Source organism: Xiphophorus couchianus, chromosome 8, assembly GCF_001444195.1.
Source record: "Xiphophorus couchianus chromosome 8, X_couchianus-1.0, whole genome shotgun sequence".
NCBI lineage: Eukaryota > Metazoa > Chordata > Actinopteri > Cyprinodontiformes > Poeciliidae > Xiphophorus > Xiphophorus couchianus.
The window spans coordinates 2,311,179-2,326,871 of record NC_040235.1 but is presented as its reverse complement, the minus strand read 5'-3'; the positions used below and the strand labels follow the sequence as shown (position 1 = coordinate 2,326,871).

The 15,693-nt window shown below is 38.7% G+C and overlaps 1 long non-coding RNA gene across 1 annotated transcript; it reads right to left on the bottom strand.

The window, feature by feature from the left end:
* Positions 1–4,126: 4,126 nt before the first annotated feature.
* On the bottom strand, positions 4,127–4,827 carry LOC114149192 (uncharacterized). The gene is made up of 2 exons (XR_003596457.1): positions 4,386–4,827; positions 4,127–4,276 (listed from the first exon to the last, which is right to left on the bottom strand). It is a non-coding gene; the product is annotated as an uncharacterized LOC114149192 (long non-coding RNA).
* Between the last annotated feature and the right edge of the window lie 10,866 nt (positions 4,828–15,693).

Below are 15,693 nucleotides of genomic sequence, written 5' to 3'. Positions count from 1 at the left end.
GTTTTTCATTCAGTGAAGTTATTCACAGTGGGTGGATATTCCAAGAAATTGTACTCAAGAGTAGCAATACTTCATAATAAAATTACTCAAGTAAAGTGAAACATACAGCATTGTAAAATTACTCCTAAAAGTACATTTTAAAAAAAGAAAACATTACTCAAGTAGATGTAGTGGAGTAAAGGCAACTAGTTAATACCTAGGCCTGTCACGATAGCAAATTTTGCTGAACGATTAATTGTCTCAAAAATTATTGCGATAAACGATAATATTGTTTGAAGACCTTTTTACACTGACTTAATGGAAATGACGTAATAATGCATGCGATTTCCTGCCAAAGATAGATACACTTTATTTTCAAAAGAACACTTAACACTGGAACTGATAAACAAAATAAACAAAACAAACAAAAATAAAATGGATTCTCAGTCTCCATTAATAAACAAGTCACTTGAAAAAAAAAACAACTAAACACCATAAAGCCAACGTGGAAATAAATACTGCATTCAACCAAAAGAGGGCAGATTATGAAGTCTGTATATTATGTTGCCCTTCAGTAATAATTAGATTTAAATAGAGAAGATGGGCACATCGACTACCTGATGCAATAGTTCACACTACATGATTTTTTGCTGCTACTTTTCCAATTAAGACAATCTTAGAACGTTGGCCGTTCTAAGATTTCATAACTGATCATGCTGTAGTGTGTGGTGTGTTACGGTAGATCGTCGTTGCCGCTCCGATCTAAATCAGGGTTTTTCCCAACTGGGAGCTTAACGCAGCCTGTTGAATGTAACAAGTAGCCAATCAGAAAGCGAGGATTCTCCTCTGTGTTTTCTGAGGGGAAATTACGTCGGGGAATCCCAAACAGCTGACACGGCACAACCCGAAGTCCAGCGGACATTGGAGATGATATGTGGAAACAACATTAATGTTTATTCAACATGCAAAGAATATAGAAATGACAAGGGGAGGAGTTGGAGCGAAATTGCTACCGCAGTTGATAAACCTGGTAACTTTTCAGCTTCCTTAACATGACATAAATAGGTTCTAATGATTTTCATTCAGTCAGGACTTTACACTGACACTAGCTACATGCATTGCAGGTAGATTGATTAATGCCCGGTTTTAAAATTAGTTCACTGGACTTGAAGCCATTATTTTGTGCCCATTGTTGGAAACCACACGGCAGGATCGAACCGTCATATCTAGGATTTCTGTCGGCTAATGTGTGATCCGTCAGGTTTTGAAAATGGGCCGACAATCTGCCGAAGCTCTAAGACCGTGCAGGATAAGATAGTGTGCGCTGGGCTTTACACTAAGTAAAATGAGGAAGGGAGGGTCAGTGGAGAGCACGGGATTTGAGCCTTTTTTCATTTAGTGTCATTAACAGAAAGAGAAAAAGGCCGGAAGAGACGATAATGCCGATAATTGAAATGACGTACGATTATTTGATTTACCGTTTATGGCGACAGGCCTATTAATACCCAACTCTGGTTGTTATACAATGATAGAATAATTATTGAACTAACCCTAATGGTATAATGTTGTCATTTGGCAACTGTCTGTGTGTGCAAAGCCCTTCCACACACAGACAGTACCTCCAATTGTACAATGTAGTGCACTGAAAGAGTGATAAGACTCCAAGAGAAGCAAAACAGTGTTTAAACTTGTCACATAATTTTCTGGAGGAAAATTTAACGCCCTTTTCTACAGACCTCTTCACAGGGAGGAGCCTCGCTATTTGACTCCTCTGAAATCATGAAAAGAAGTATTTTTGACATTTTTTGACCGGGGAAAAAAACATATTCAACAATAAATTAGGTAAGTTCACTATTCTGTCATTTATTATGCTGTATTCGATTATTTAATAATGATAAACTGTTAAAATATTGATGTTGCAAAATAGGAACACTGTACCATTGAGATTACAATTGTATTGCTAGCCCAGCATGTTGATCTAGAGCAGGGGTGCCCAAAGTTGGTCCTCGAGGGCCAGCATCTTGCATGTTTTAATTCTCTCCCTGGTGGTAGTAACAACCTTTTCAGCATGTCAATGTTCTTCTTAGGCCTCTAACGAGCCATTATTTGATCCAGGTGCATTAAACCAAGGAGAGAACTAAAACATGCAGGATGCCGGCCCTCGAGGACCCACTTTGGGCACCCGTGATCACAGTGTGCTATAATAATACATTTTCTGAGTCCTTTCCATATCGCATAGGACTATTTCTTCCATTTACATAATTAATGCTACAATGTTTTATAATTTTTTTAGGAAGAAAACCAAACAACAGTTCCTTTTTATAGTAGTGAGAAAAAATTAGGTTTTAGGATTTGGAGGCACTGATCCCCATCCCAGCAACTTCACACTCGGCTGTGAACCACAGCCGAGTGGCTATTGGCTCAGAAAAAGCCATTCCTGAATGTGGTGTCAATCAAAAGGGTGGGCTCTGGGCTGCCCAATAAAAGTGTCATAATGGACACTGGCAGAGTTTAAACCCTTAAATCTCAGCCCGGGAAATTACAATGGAAAAACGGCATTTGGGCGTTCCGGTGCAGGTTAAGGGGTTAAAGAACTCCGAGCGAATCTCATCTACCCCCAGGGCCTTGACAACGAGAATCTCTTTAACCACCTTGGCGACCTCGTCCCCAGAGATTGGACAGTCCGACCCAGAGTCCCCAAGCTCAGCTTCCTCAATGGAAGGCATGTTGGACGGATTGAGGAAATCTTTAAAGTATTCTGCCCACCGGCCCACAACTTCCCAGGTCGAGATCAGCAGCACACCATCCCCACTACAAACAGTTTTGGTGCTATACTGCTTTCCCCTCCTGAGAAATATGCCAATAAAATGTTAAAAAATATTTTAAAATTGTTTTTAGTTTTCAAATGAGTGTCATTGATTACAATTGCTGCATGTGACTATTTAGACCAGGGGTGCTCAATACGTCGATGGTGGGATGGTTTTGAGTCCATCTCGGCAGTAGGTGACAAACTGAATGCCGCCAGGACGCTGAGACCAGTACTTCCTCTTCTGACATGCTTATCAAAGTTATTCACCAAGACTCAAAACGTTTGTAGCTTCATTGAAGAATATATTTTTTTAAAAATCAACAAAACGTGTTAAAATTAATAATCTCAGTAATTATTGTTTCAACTAGGTGTTGCGCAATTCAGTGCGTTTCAGTTCCATTGACAAAAAAAGGTGACTCAAAGACCGACTGACTAGCAGAGCAGCAGTTTAAATTAGCTGATCAGCCACCGCTGTGTTCATGAGAGGCTTATTATTAATAGAGAAATAAATATCAAGCCTGGAAACCTGATATCATAACGGACTGAATCTTACGGGTTTTTTTACCCCTCCAGGGGGGCTCTAGTGTCCCTTATATGAGAGTAGGCTGACAGGAAAGGGGGAAGACATGTGGCAAATATTGCCGGGTCTGGGAGTCGAACACGCGACGGCCGCATCGAGGACTCAAGGCCTCCAAACATGGGTCGTGCTATCCCCTACGCCAGGGGTGTCAAACTCAATTTCACCAAGGGCCACTTCAGCATATTGGCCACCCTCTTTGGGCCACATTGACGGTATAAATCAGGAATGCCCAAGTGCAGTCCTCCAGACTGCAACTTTTAGATGCGTCCCTGCTAAAACATACCCCAGACACAAAGTTGACTTCCCTCATTAGCAGCAACTCAGTTCTGTAGAGGCCTATGAATGAGTCAATGATCCAGGTGTGTTAGAGAAAGAACACATCTAAAGTTGCAGGGTGATAGGTCTGGAAAACTAGACTTGGGCAACCCTAGCATAAATGTATGAAAATACAATGTTAAAAATAAATTAAACAACACCTCATATTGTTAAATAACTGATTTCATGGATTAATGTTTGAAATATTACATTTGAGTTTGCATGGATGTAAAATTACTGCTCAGTTTAAAAATTACAATATTTTGATTAAACTGAGCAGTTTAAAAATATGCTCAGTATTTTTAAACTGCTCAGCTAAACTTTGCTCTTTAGCTTGTTAGCTTGTCGATGTTTCAGTTTTATTCGCTGGGAAAATTATTCTTTGTCTGCTTTAAAGATAAGCAGACAAAGAATAAAAACAAGTTTTGATATTAACTCTCAACTTCATTCACAAAACTTTTTTGTTATTTATTACACAACGAACATGTATTTCACATAAGAACCAAACAATGAGGTGATGCTGCCTGTCCTTGAACACAACGCTGATCCTCTTCACCCTGTCACCAACTCACACATCCTCATTGTGTTGTGTTCTGTAAATAAACACAAAACAAGCAAAATCAATAAACTATATGCATATTCCAGTATACTGAGTTTTGGTTTTACATTCATTCTATTTAAATTTAGTTTGTTTGTGCTTACCAATGTTTTCTGGCCGGATGTCTGGCACCGTTTTCCCCTGGTCAGTTCGTCGATGTCTAGTTTTAGCTCTTGTGCTGTGGCAATCCGCAAAAAGGCTTGTAGGTTTTCGTCAGTAATGCGCGATCTGGTCTTGGTCTTGTTTAAATTCAATATTGAAAACATCTGTTTGCACAGATAGGTGCTTCCAAACATGGACAAAACACGAGCTGCATGGAGTCGAAGCTGTGGCATCAAATCAGGTCACTAAATAGATCTAGCAGGAGTTACAACACAAGAAGGCTGTTGAAGCAGTTCCTGAAGTACAGTTCTAGGCCAATAAAATGACGATATCCAGATTTTGTTTCACAAACTGAAAAGTCCATCACATGTGCCAGTTTGTGTAGCTCAAATTGATGCTGATGATTTCAATTCCTTAAACTTTCAACTGTTCTGGTGAGCACCAATTGCCGTGGGAGGACAGCATCAAGATTCATTGGTTTCAAATGGTGGGAGTCATTGTGAAGGCATGTAAATTGGGCTCAACCTACACCCCACAGAGAATTTGCATTGGATACTTTCCATAATGGCCCACTCTATAATCAGTTCAAGAGTCTGAAATAAATAATAATTCAACAGAAATCACTGAGGGCAATTTGCAGGAAGCTTGAATGAAGCTGTGAGAGCTATTTTTACAAACTGAAGGTGTTGCCATGCTGAACAACACTGCGTCTATTGTGGATCACTTCTGGTTCGTAGGAACCACTGTATTTCAAGACCTTGGCTAGTCCTCACACATAGATGTATTGGGTTGAGAAACAGTAAAATAATAATAATAATAATTCTCCTATTTTTGAATCAGAATTAGTCTTGTCTTTTGTCTTCGTTTTTTTCTTCTTTTTTCTTATGTACTGTATATAGATGTGTTTGTTGTGTGCATGTATCTTCTTGCCAGTGGTAGTGCTCTCGTGCCGCTGTGGGTCTAACAGGGAGAACAAGTTTCCTGGCTCTGGGCAGAGTAAACGAGGTCTTGCCAGAGTAATGTTGTATCAACTTGCTTCCTCTGTGATCCACAGGTAGGATAAAAGGCAACTTTTATAAGCCATTTTAAAATGGCGTATAAATAAGCAATAATTAATCTGAAAATTATTCAACGTGTAAAATGGATGGAACAGAATGACAGTGTATGATCATGACAGCAACAATATTATGAAGGACTCAGCATGAGGAGAAAGTGAAATGTGTTTTGCATAACCTTTCCACAATAAACCCTGAAAACTCACTGGGTCCCACCCAAGAAGACTTGTAGCAAGGCTGTGTAGACTTGTTCCTCTGCATGCCTGTAAAGACACTCACTGGTTGTCAACATAAATATCTTTCACAAGACTCTCACTACTAAAAATATGTTTTTGGTGGAGAAAGTAAAATGCATTTAACTTAAAAGAACATATACATATTTTAAAATATGTTGATTTCTTACATCACCTCTTCATCTACCTACATAATCAATAAGATTCATTTGAAATTTAGTGAAATAGTTAAAAAATATTTTTTGGTTATGGCTGCCTGTATGGATAACACAAAAAGTATAAGCACTTCACAGCAGAGGTGTGACCAAGTCACTGTGTTGCAAGTCTCAAGTAAGTCTCAAGTCTCTGTCCTCAAGTCCGAGTCAAGTCTCAAGTAAAGACAGGCAAAAGTCGAGTCAAGTCTCAAGTCAGGAACCTTTAATTTCAAGTCATTTCGAGTCGTTTTTATTTTATTTATTTTTTTTATAATTTGCAATTATACATAAAATTCAAATAATAGACCATTTGTTCTTTTTAAAATATGTATTTGAGGTTCATTTGTGATCCTCTTATTCATCTGGTATTCTTCAAATCTGTCAAAAGAAAACAGATGTCAGAAAATAAATTACAGCCATTCATGAATTACATTTGACTTCAGTTTACTCCTTCTATTCATAAATAAACATCAACACTACAACAATCATAGTTTTCAAAAAATGAAATAAGTATAAATGAAGTTATCACAAGTAAACTCAGGAAGGTCTGGTGCATTTATTTTTCTGCTTTTATTTCTAAGTATGTTAGTTTCAGTCCTCTGTAAATATGGGACAGATATTCTAAACACAAAATTTATTTGGGACAGTCACTGTATTTGGTCTTTTTTTTTTTCCCAGCAAAGCTATACTACTTGGAAATGGGTTCTGTGCGACTTGTGACAGTCACGCTGGTCAGTGCATTAAGTCAAAAACAGTTGACTTAATGCACTGACTGCAGTAAACAATATATTGTCAATATAATTTCCCAACGTAGATGTCTTCAAATACACCAACCATCCTTAGATGATACTAGACCCGGCTCATCATCATGATGGGACAGAGAGGCTCTGTTCCCTGTGTTCAGGTCCAGAATCTGCTTTCTGTTCCGGAGCCCCGCTCACTATCCACCGGCTTCCTGAGCTAACACGGTGCACATTATTCGTGGAGGCATTTGAAGGACCGGATTTATGGTAAATAATCACCAATTTAACCCGGAGTACACATGCTAACACGAAGTTAGCTAAAGTCAACTATCTTACAGCAAAAGAAAAGCGCCACCTACCGATCTTTGTGAAGCTTCAAATGCCGGACAAAGTTGGACGTCGTGGCATCTCCATCCGATATTCTCTTCTTGCATGTTTTACAAGTTGCAGTTCGTTTTTTAGTCGAAAGTTCATAACCTACGTAGCCAAAAGAAATTACTCGCGGAAGCATATTCGAGCGGTTATTTCGTATTTTGTTCCCTGAGCTCTGTAGCTTTGCCGCGTTTTTTTAAACGTCCAAATCCTGTTAATTTGATTGGTTGTGCTGCAGCTACGTACACATACATACATAAGGAGAGAGGAAAACCATAGTGACGGTCTGCGCATATTGATACGGAATGAGTGACATTAATTAATGACGCCACTTTATAAATAATGTGTTTTAAATTTTAAGACTTTGAGTAAAAAATATCAAGTCTTTTCAAGTAAACAGCTTCAAGTCGAGTCAAGTCCCAAGTCAATGGCATGAAAGTCAAAGTTATTTTGGAATTTTTGTTAAACTTCATTTCAAAGGGCCAACCTAATCCCATGTATAACAGTCATTGGGTAAAATCAGTTATATAATGCTGAAAACGCAAGTAGTTGATGTAAAAATATTAAAGGCTTTTATTTTGGAATTTTTGTTAAACTTCATTTCAAAGGTCCAAACTAATCCCATGTATAACAGTCATGGGGTTAAATCAGTTATATACAGCCCATAGCAGCAATTAGTTCTAAAGGCCAGTTCAGTCCTGATCTGTTTCAACTGAGGGTTCCACTATAGATAGAACTACAGTGATGCGTATTTGTAGTCCTAATCAGCAGCCAATAGCCTCTTGAGTTCCGTTGCTATGTTAAATAAGTTTCACACCAAGGTGTGAACTGTTAGTGAGAGAGCCTGAGAGCCTCAGAAAATCCTGTCGCATCACTTTGCTCTGAAGCACCGTGACAGAAAACCGTACGATCTAGATAAATTTCGAAAACATTTTACCGGAGCAGACAGGCGTATCAATGTGAGGACCGATTTTGATACCAATCGTGCGATATTTGTGGGCGTGATGGCGATTTCAAAATTATTTTGGGCTCAAAAAACCTCTTCATTTCTCACTCTAGCCGAGATCGGCTCTCACTGTAATTTTAGGAAAAATGAGAAACTTTGGGTCGCTTAGAGGCAAATTGTGGACAAACCGTAACTGGTATCAACGAGCCGTCTTCACTTTCGAAGAGATCACAGACGTATCTACAAAATGAAATTTGAATGGCATTTCTAGGTGAATTTGTGACGACACAGAAAATCCTCAAAAATAGGGTATTTCCAGGATTTTTCCCATTGACTTATAATGGGTTTTTTATCGTAGTTTTTTGCGAATTATGTCGCCACTTTAAGCCCAAATCCCACCAAAAATAATAGCTCCAATGGCGTGAATTTTCTGCACGTTTTGATACCTCTTTTGTAGGTGTGCACCCAGCGGTATGAGCCGCATTAACGGTTACGGAAGAAAAATAAAGAATTATAATAATATTAAAGAGAAGCTTGTTGGGTGTAGAGTAATAGGTTCCTGCCATTGCTTTGCATGGCAGGCCCCAACTAGAAAATTTCGGAAGAAATTTAGCCGGGGCCTGCAGAGGCGCGCCCGGGGGGTTTGGGCCCGGCGTCGTCTCGCTACAAATCGGCGTCGACGCTAAAGAACGCCGCAACGTAATCAGTGGCACGCGGAGAACCGCAAGAACGTTAAGCGAGGCGGACGCGCACCATTCGGTATGATTTAAAATGTTGTCAAGGCTTTTATTTTGGAAGTTTTGTTAAACTTCATTTCAAAGGGCCAAACTAATCCCATGCGTAATAGTCCTTGGGTTAAAATAGTTATATAATGCTCAAAACGCAAGTAGCTGATGTAAAAATATTCAAGGCTTTTATTTTGAAATTTTCAGTATGCTTCATTTTAAAGTTCTGAACTAATACCACGTGTAAGAGTGCTTTTGATGAAAAAGTCAAATAAAGCCAAAAAGAGCAATTACGTCATGTAAAAATATTCAAGGCTTTTATTTTGAAATTTTCAGTATGCTTCATTTCAAAGGGCCAACCTAATCCCATGAATAACAGTCATTGGGTTAAAATAGTTATATAATGCGCAAAACACAAGTAGTTGATGTAAAAATATTCAAGGCTTTTATTTTGGAATGTTAAGCTTCATTTCAAAGGGCCAAATTAATCCCATGTGTAATAGTCATTGGGTTAAATCAGTTATATAATGCTGAAAACGCAAGTAGTTGATGTAAAAATATTCAAGGCTTTTATTTTGGAATTTTTGTTAAACTTCATTTCAAAGGGCCAACCTAATCCCATGAATAACAGTCATTGGATAAAATCAGTTATATAATGCTCAAAACACAAGTAGTTGATGTAAAAATATTCAAGGCTTTTATTTTGGAATTTTTGTTAAACTTCATTTCAAAGGGCCAAACTAATCCCATGTGTAATAGTCATTGGGTTAAAACAGTTATATAATGCGCAAAATACAAGTAGTTGATGTAAAAATATTAAAGGCTTTTATTTTGGAATTTTTGTTAAACTTCATTTCAAAGGGCCAACCTAATCCCATGAATAACAGTCATTGGATAAAATCAGTTATTTAATGCTCAAAACACAAGTAGTTGATGTAAAAATATTCAAGGCTTTTAATTTGAAATGTTTGTTAAACTTCATTTTAAAGTTCCAAACTAATCCCATGTGTAACAGTTACTGAGTTAAATCAGTTCTATACAGCCCATAGCAGCAATTAGTTCTAAAGGCCAGTTCAGTCCTGATCTGTTTCAACTGAGGATAGATAGAACTACAACGATGCGTATTTGTAGTCCTAACCACCAGCCAATAGCCTCTTGAGTTCCGTTGCTATGGTAAATAATGGTCTCAGCAGGTGTGAGCTCTGAGCTCTGAGCTCTCAAACACACAAATGTGTGTTTGAGCAAACACGTTTTACTGAAAAACAGCATTGGAAACAAATCCTTCCTGCTCGGGAACCGTAATACATATTCGAAAAGCGTTTGGAGCGTATGAGAGGCCTATGGGTCTTCTGCGATAGTCCCGAGATTCATATCTGTACCTCACTCAGAGCATTTACAGCGATGAGAGAAAGAAATGTTGTGCCTAGATCTGAACCGAGGTCGGCACTCACTCTAATTTGAGGAAAAATGAGAAACTTTGGGTCGCTTAGAGGCAAATTGTGGACAAACCGTAACTGGTATCGACTTTCGAAGAGATCACAGACGTATCTACAAAATGAAATTTGAATGGCATTTCTAGGTGAATTTGTGACGACACAGCAAATCCTCAAAAATAGGGTATTTCTAGGATTTTTCCCATTGACTTATAATGGTTTTTTTTTCATAGTTTTTTGCGAATTATGTCGCCACGTTAAGCCCAAATCCCACCAGAAGTAATAGCTCCAATGGCGTGAATTTTCTGCACATTTTGATACCTCCTTTGTAGGTGTGCACCAAGCGGTATGAGCCGCATTAACGGTTACGGAAGAAAAATAAAGAATTATAACTAGAAAATTCCTGAAGAAATTTAACCGGGGCCTGCCAAAGTGTGCCCGTCGGTTTGGACCCAGCGTTATGATGCTAGAAATTAGCATCAATGCTAAAGAAAGCTGCAATCATATGAGGACAATGACAAGAATGTTGACTAACATGTACTTGCACCGTTCAGTATGATAAAGTAAGTGTATCAGCTAAAATTAGCAAAAATGCTAATGTTAGCATCATTGCTGTCACTAGCATGTGGGACATCACTAGGATGTTCTCTATAATGGACTTACTCCATTCAGTATACTAAACATGGCTAATAAGTCAAATAAATAGCTAATAGCTTATTTAAGCTAAAATGCTAATGCTAATGAACTGCCTTGCTGCGCAAGGCAGTTCCCTAACCTTGGAGAAAAAGATAATGCAGAATAATATTATTGCACCGCCTGCGGCGGTGCACTAACCTCAGGGGCATGTTGAGGCTTTTATTTTGAAATTTTTGTTAAGCTTCATTTCCCAGGTGCAAACTAATCCCATGTATAACAGTGATTGGATAAAATCCGTTATATAATGCTCAAAAGAGCAATAATCTCATGTAAAAATTGGCAAGAATTTTATTTTGAAATTTTTGTTAAACTTCATTTCAAAGGACCAAACTAATCCCATGTGTATCAGTGCTTTGGATAAAAAAGTCACATAAAGCCAAAAAGAGCAATTACATGATGTAAAAATATTCAAGGCTTTTATTTTGAAATTTTTGTTAAGCTTCATTTCAAAGGGCCAAACTAATCCCATGTCTAATAGTCATTTGGTTAAATCAGTTATATAAAGCTCAACAGAGCAAATACCTGATGTAAAAATTGTCAAGGCTTTTATTTTGAAATTTTCAGTAAGCTTCATTTTAAATTGCCACACTAATCCCATGTGTAACAATGGTTGGATAAAATCAGTTATAAAAAGCCCAAAACACAAGTAGTTCTAAAGGCCAGCTCAGTCCTCCTGTGTAGTAACTGACAGTTCCACCATGTTGTAGTTCTGACATTCAGCTCAGACCTCTTTTGTAGGCACTCAGTGTCCGTCATGTTGTAGTTCTAACCTTCAGTCATTGTAGTTCTAAAGAGCAGTTCAGCTGTCATGTTAGTGAGACAGAGAGGGAGAGACAGAATTGTAACTGTTTGAAGCAGATAGTTTTTCTGATCAAAGCAGGCTGAACATATCTTTCTCTAAATGCTGTCAATAGCATGTGGGATATGTCAAGAAAATCCGAGCTCATCCCACTTCCCCATGCTGGAGATTTTAGTTTAACAGTAATAATAAATAAAGTTATCTTTAAAATGAATCACTCAAGTGACATCAGGGCCCAACAGTAGACTTAAGTGTCAATAAAGTTGGTTTAACAGTAATAATAAATAAAGTTATCTTTAAAATGAATCACTCAAGTGACATCAAGGCCCAACAGTAGACTTAAGTGTCAATAAAATAAATCTGGTAGTGTGTGTTGTTTTGTCTCATGCAAACTTTGCTTTAATTCTGCTTTTTTCTATCTAATCATAAGAAATCATAGTCAGTCAGAGAGAGTCATTAAACAGGAAAAGCAGGTTTCCTGGAAAAAGAGGAAGTTTCCAGCCTGCAGATTTATAAAAATAGCTGAGACTATTCCTTAGTATAAAGGTAAAGTTTTAAAGAATGAAATCTAAACATTATTAGTAATTGGATAAGATTCAAAGTAAAATACTTATATTAATATTGGTTTACTTGTAATAATACTTACACTTATATTTGTGGGAACACTTACAAGAAAAACAAGTAACTGTAACTTTGGTATCAAATAATTAGAATCATGGATTATTCTTGGTTTCTTTTCAGAAAAACATCTGTAATAACTCACATTAAGATCATAATAAGAGTAACTAATAAGTTATGGTTATAAAATCATAAATGAATGATAGATCAGAGAAGCTAAAGAAAATAAATGTGATAAATGTGATTTTGACATTAAACTTGAAATGGTGTAAAAAGGTGTAACTGCAATTAAACATCACTGATATGTTGGAGGTAGAGAGTAGGTGAAAGGTTGTGCAGGCAAGGGACACAGGAGGTTGAGCAACCCTGAGACATTGGCACAGACATCATGACATGATGTCTCTTAAGACAGTGACGGATATGAGATCATCTGTCTAAGCAGACAGATAAACCCTATATAAGGTGGGTGCAAAAGAGGAACCTTTTGTTGGATCCTCCGGGCAGCTTCGAGCCAAGATCGAGATGGACAAAGAACTCTGCAGCTGAAGAAGAGCCGGGGCCACGGAGCCGGAGACTGTCCTGCACATGGAGACCAACCCGTCTGGCCCACAATCTGTGGCTTCGAATCGCACTTCTCTCATCGGCTGGGTTCTGACCCCAAAGACAAAGATGAAGACAAAGACAAGGAAGAAGAACTGGTGCCTTTTTTCCTGCCAGCACCAAGTCCTGTGTGACCTCAGCATCCATGCGGAGAGGAGGCTCATCAGACCTGCGGAGATCCTGGCCTTCGCCGATCAACATCTTCCTCCTGCTGCCACACCTTCTTCATCATCAAGCCAGGTCTGGGGTTCGAAACGCCAAACTCCGTCCGTCTCTCTCAAAGGTTCCCTGTTTTAGTTCTCAGTATCAGCAGTAGGGAAAGATAGACTAGATGATTGATTTTACTTATTTGATTATTTCTGCTACTGAATTAAGCTGTACTGACCCTTGCAAAAATGCCTTACTAATAAAATATTTAGCATAAAGAAAATCTAAAAGATGTTGTGGACATTCAGTTAATGAGTCACCTTAAAGTTCTTTGATGGTTGTAAAATAGCTGTGATGTTTGATTCTGGAGAGGAAGAGGTGGAAAATGTTTTTAGGTTGCTGGTAGCCCATATTTAAAACCTCATCCTTGGGACTCGCCCGAGTCACTAAAACCTACCTGGTTCAATAACAAATGCAAGTTGCAAAATAGAGAACGAGCGACCGTTAACAGGTGTGCTCTGTGAAACTAGTTGGCTGTAGGCTGCTCAGTCTGGCTAATTCACAGGGGGAAGAAGGGTGGGACACCTGGATGTAGGCCGTCAGATAACCAGGCGAATCGTTTCTCGAAACCAGCTTAAACAGAGTTTACTTCAGTTCTGGACAGGGTAAATCCCAGCAGATTTAGGAAACTCAACGGACCCGTTAGACGGAGAGCTGGTAGCACATCTCCCCTCTCAGAAGAGGAAGTACGAGAGTGAGAGAGTAGAGACAGAAAGGAGGGGGGGGGGTGTTGCGCAACAACAGATATCATTAGAATGTTGTCTGTAATTGACTTACTGCACTCAGTATATTAAACATGGCTAATAAGTAAGAAAATAGCTAATAGCTTATTTAAGGTAAAAGGCTAATGCTAATGAACTGCCGTGCTGCGCAAGGCAGTTCCCTAACCTGAGAGAAAAATATAATGCATGCTAATATTATTGCACCGCCATAGGCGGTGCATTAACATGAGGGGGATATTGAGGCTTTTATTTTGAAAAAAAACATAAGCTTCTTATTAAATGATCACACTAATTAAAATGTCTAACAGTGTTTGGGTTAAATCCGTTATTTACTGTCCAAAACAGCCTGTAGCTCTAAATGGCAGCTCAGCCCTCTGTTTTAACTGAGTATTGATTAGAACTACAGTGATGCGTATTTGTAGTCCTAACCAGCAGCCAATCCCCTCCTGTGTTCCGTTGCTATGGTTATCAATCCTCTGCTAACTGTCATGTGTGTGTGACACAGAAAGGTGGACAAAAAATTCTATCTTTGTGAGACACCCCATTGGTTTATATGGAAAAAGCAATCCGAACAACTCCTTGCCGTTCAGGAACCGAGAGACGTATTGAAAAACCGTTTGAAGCATATGAGAGGGCTATTTGTCGTCTCCCATAGTACCGCGATTCATTTCTCTACGTCACTCACAGTATTAACAGCGATGAGAGAAAAAAATGGTGTGCCGAGATCTGAAATTTTTGAGAAATATATGAAAATACATGGGAGAGAGCCTGAGAGAGCGACAGAAAATCCTGTCGCATGACTTTGCTCTGAAGCACCTTGACAGAAAACCGTAAGCCCTAGAAAAATTTCGAAAACATTTTACCGGAGCAGACATGCGTATCAATGTCGTGACCGAGTTTGATACCAATTGGGCGATATTTGTGGGCGTGACGGCGATTTCAAAATTATTTTGGGGTCAAAAATTCTCTTCATTTCTCACTCTAAAAAAGCGGCAGTTGGTGTCAGTTATGCTCTGCGTTTTGGCAGTTGGAAATTTGGCTCGTTTTTCGCTTTTTATGTCGCCATCGTAAGTCCAATTCCTTATAAAAATAATAGCTCCCTTCTCGGCATCGAGCCGCACGTTTTGATACCACTTTTGTGGGGGTGCACGCAGCGGTACGAGCCGCATTAACGGTGATGGAAGAAAAATAAATAAATAAAGAGACGTTCTATTGGATGTAGAATAATAGGTGCCTGCCATGCAATGCATGGAGGCAGTACTGACTTGCGAAGCAAGTCAGTACTGCTCTCCTTATGCATTGCTATGGGCAGGCCCCAATAATAATATCTCTAAGGGATATTATTATCCCTTATTATTACAGTTAAAGACAGTAGAGACTCTAAAGATGACTTATTAGCAGATCATATGAAAACTGATCTTTTGAGTAAAATAAGTCTTCCTCTTCAATCTATTATGTGCTCAGATGTTAATTGCAGTGATATTTCTCACTGTTTAGATCTTCATACTATGTATGATAGCATTGTGGATGCTTTGTATGAGAGTACAAGACCATGCCTTACATGCAGAAAGGCTAAAAACATCAGGCCAGGTTGGAATAAACATGTGTCAGGATACCATGCAGAAGCTAAACAGGCATATAAGATGTGGGTACAAGCAGGTAGACCAAGAGATGGGACTCTCCTAGATTATAAAAAATTCACTAGGGCAAAGTTTAAATATGCCATTCGATATATTTCCAAATGTGAGCAGAACATGAGAGCAGACTCCATGGCTGAAAATTTGCTTTGTAATAATGCCATTGGCTTTTGGAATGATGTCAGAGCCTTAAACAGGTCTGCTGCATTTCTCCCCAGTACCATAGGGTACTACCATAGGGGTACCAGATATGAGCCCGAGCATATCTGGGGCTCATAATATAGCATATCTATGGAGACAGCACCTTATTTAACTATGTAAAAAGTGAAC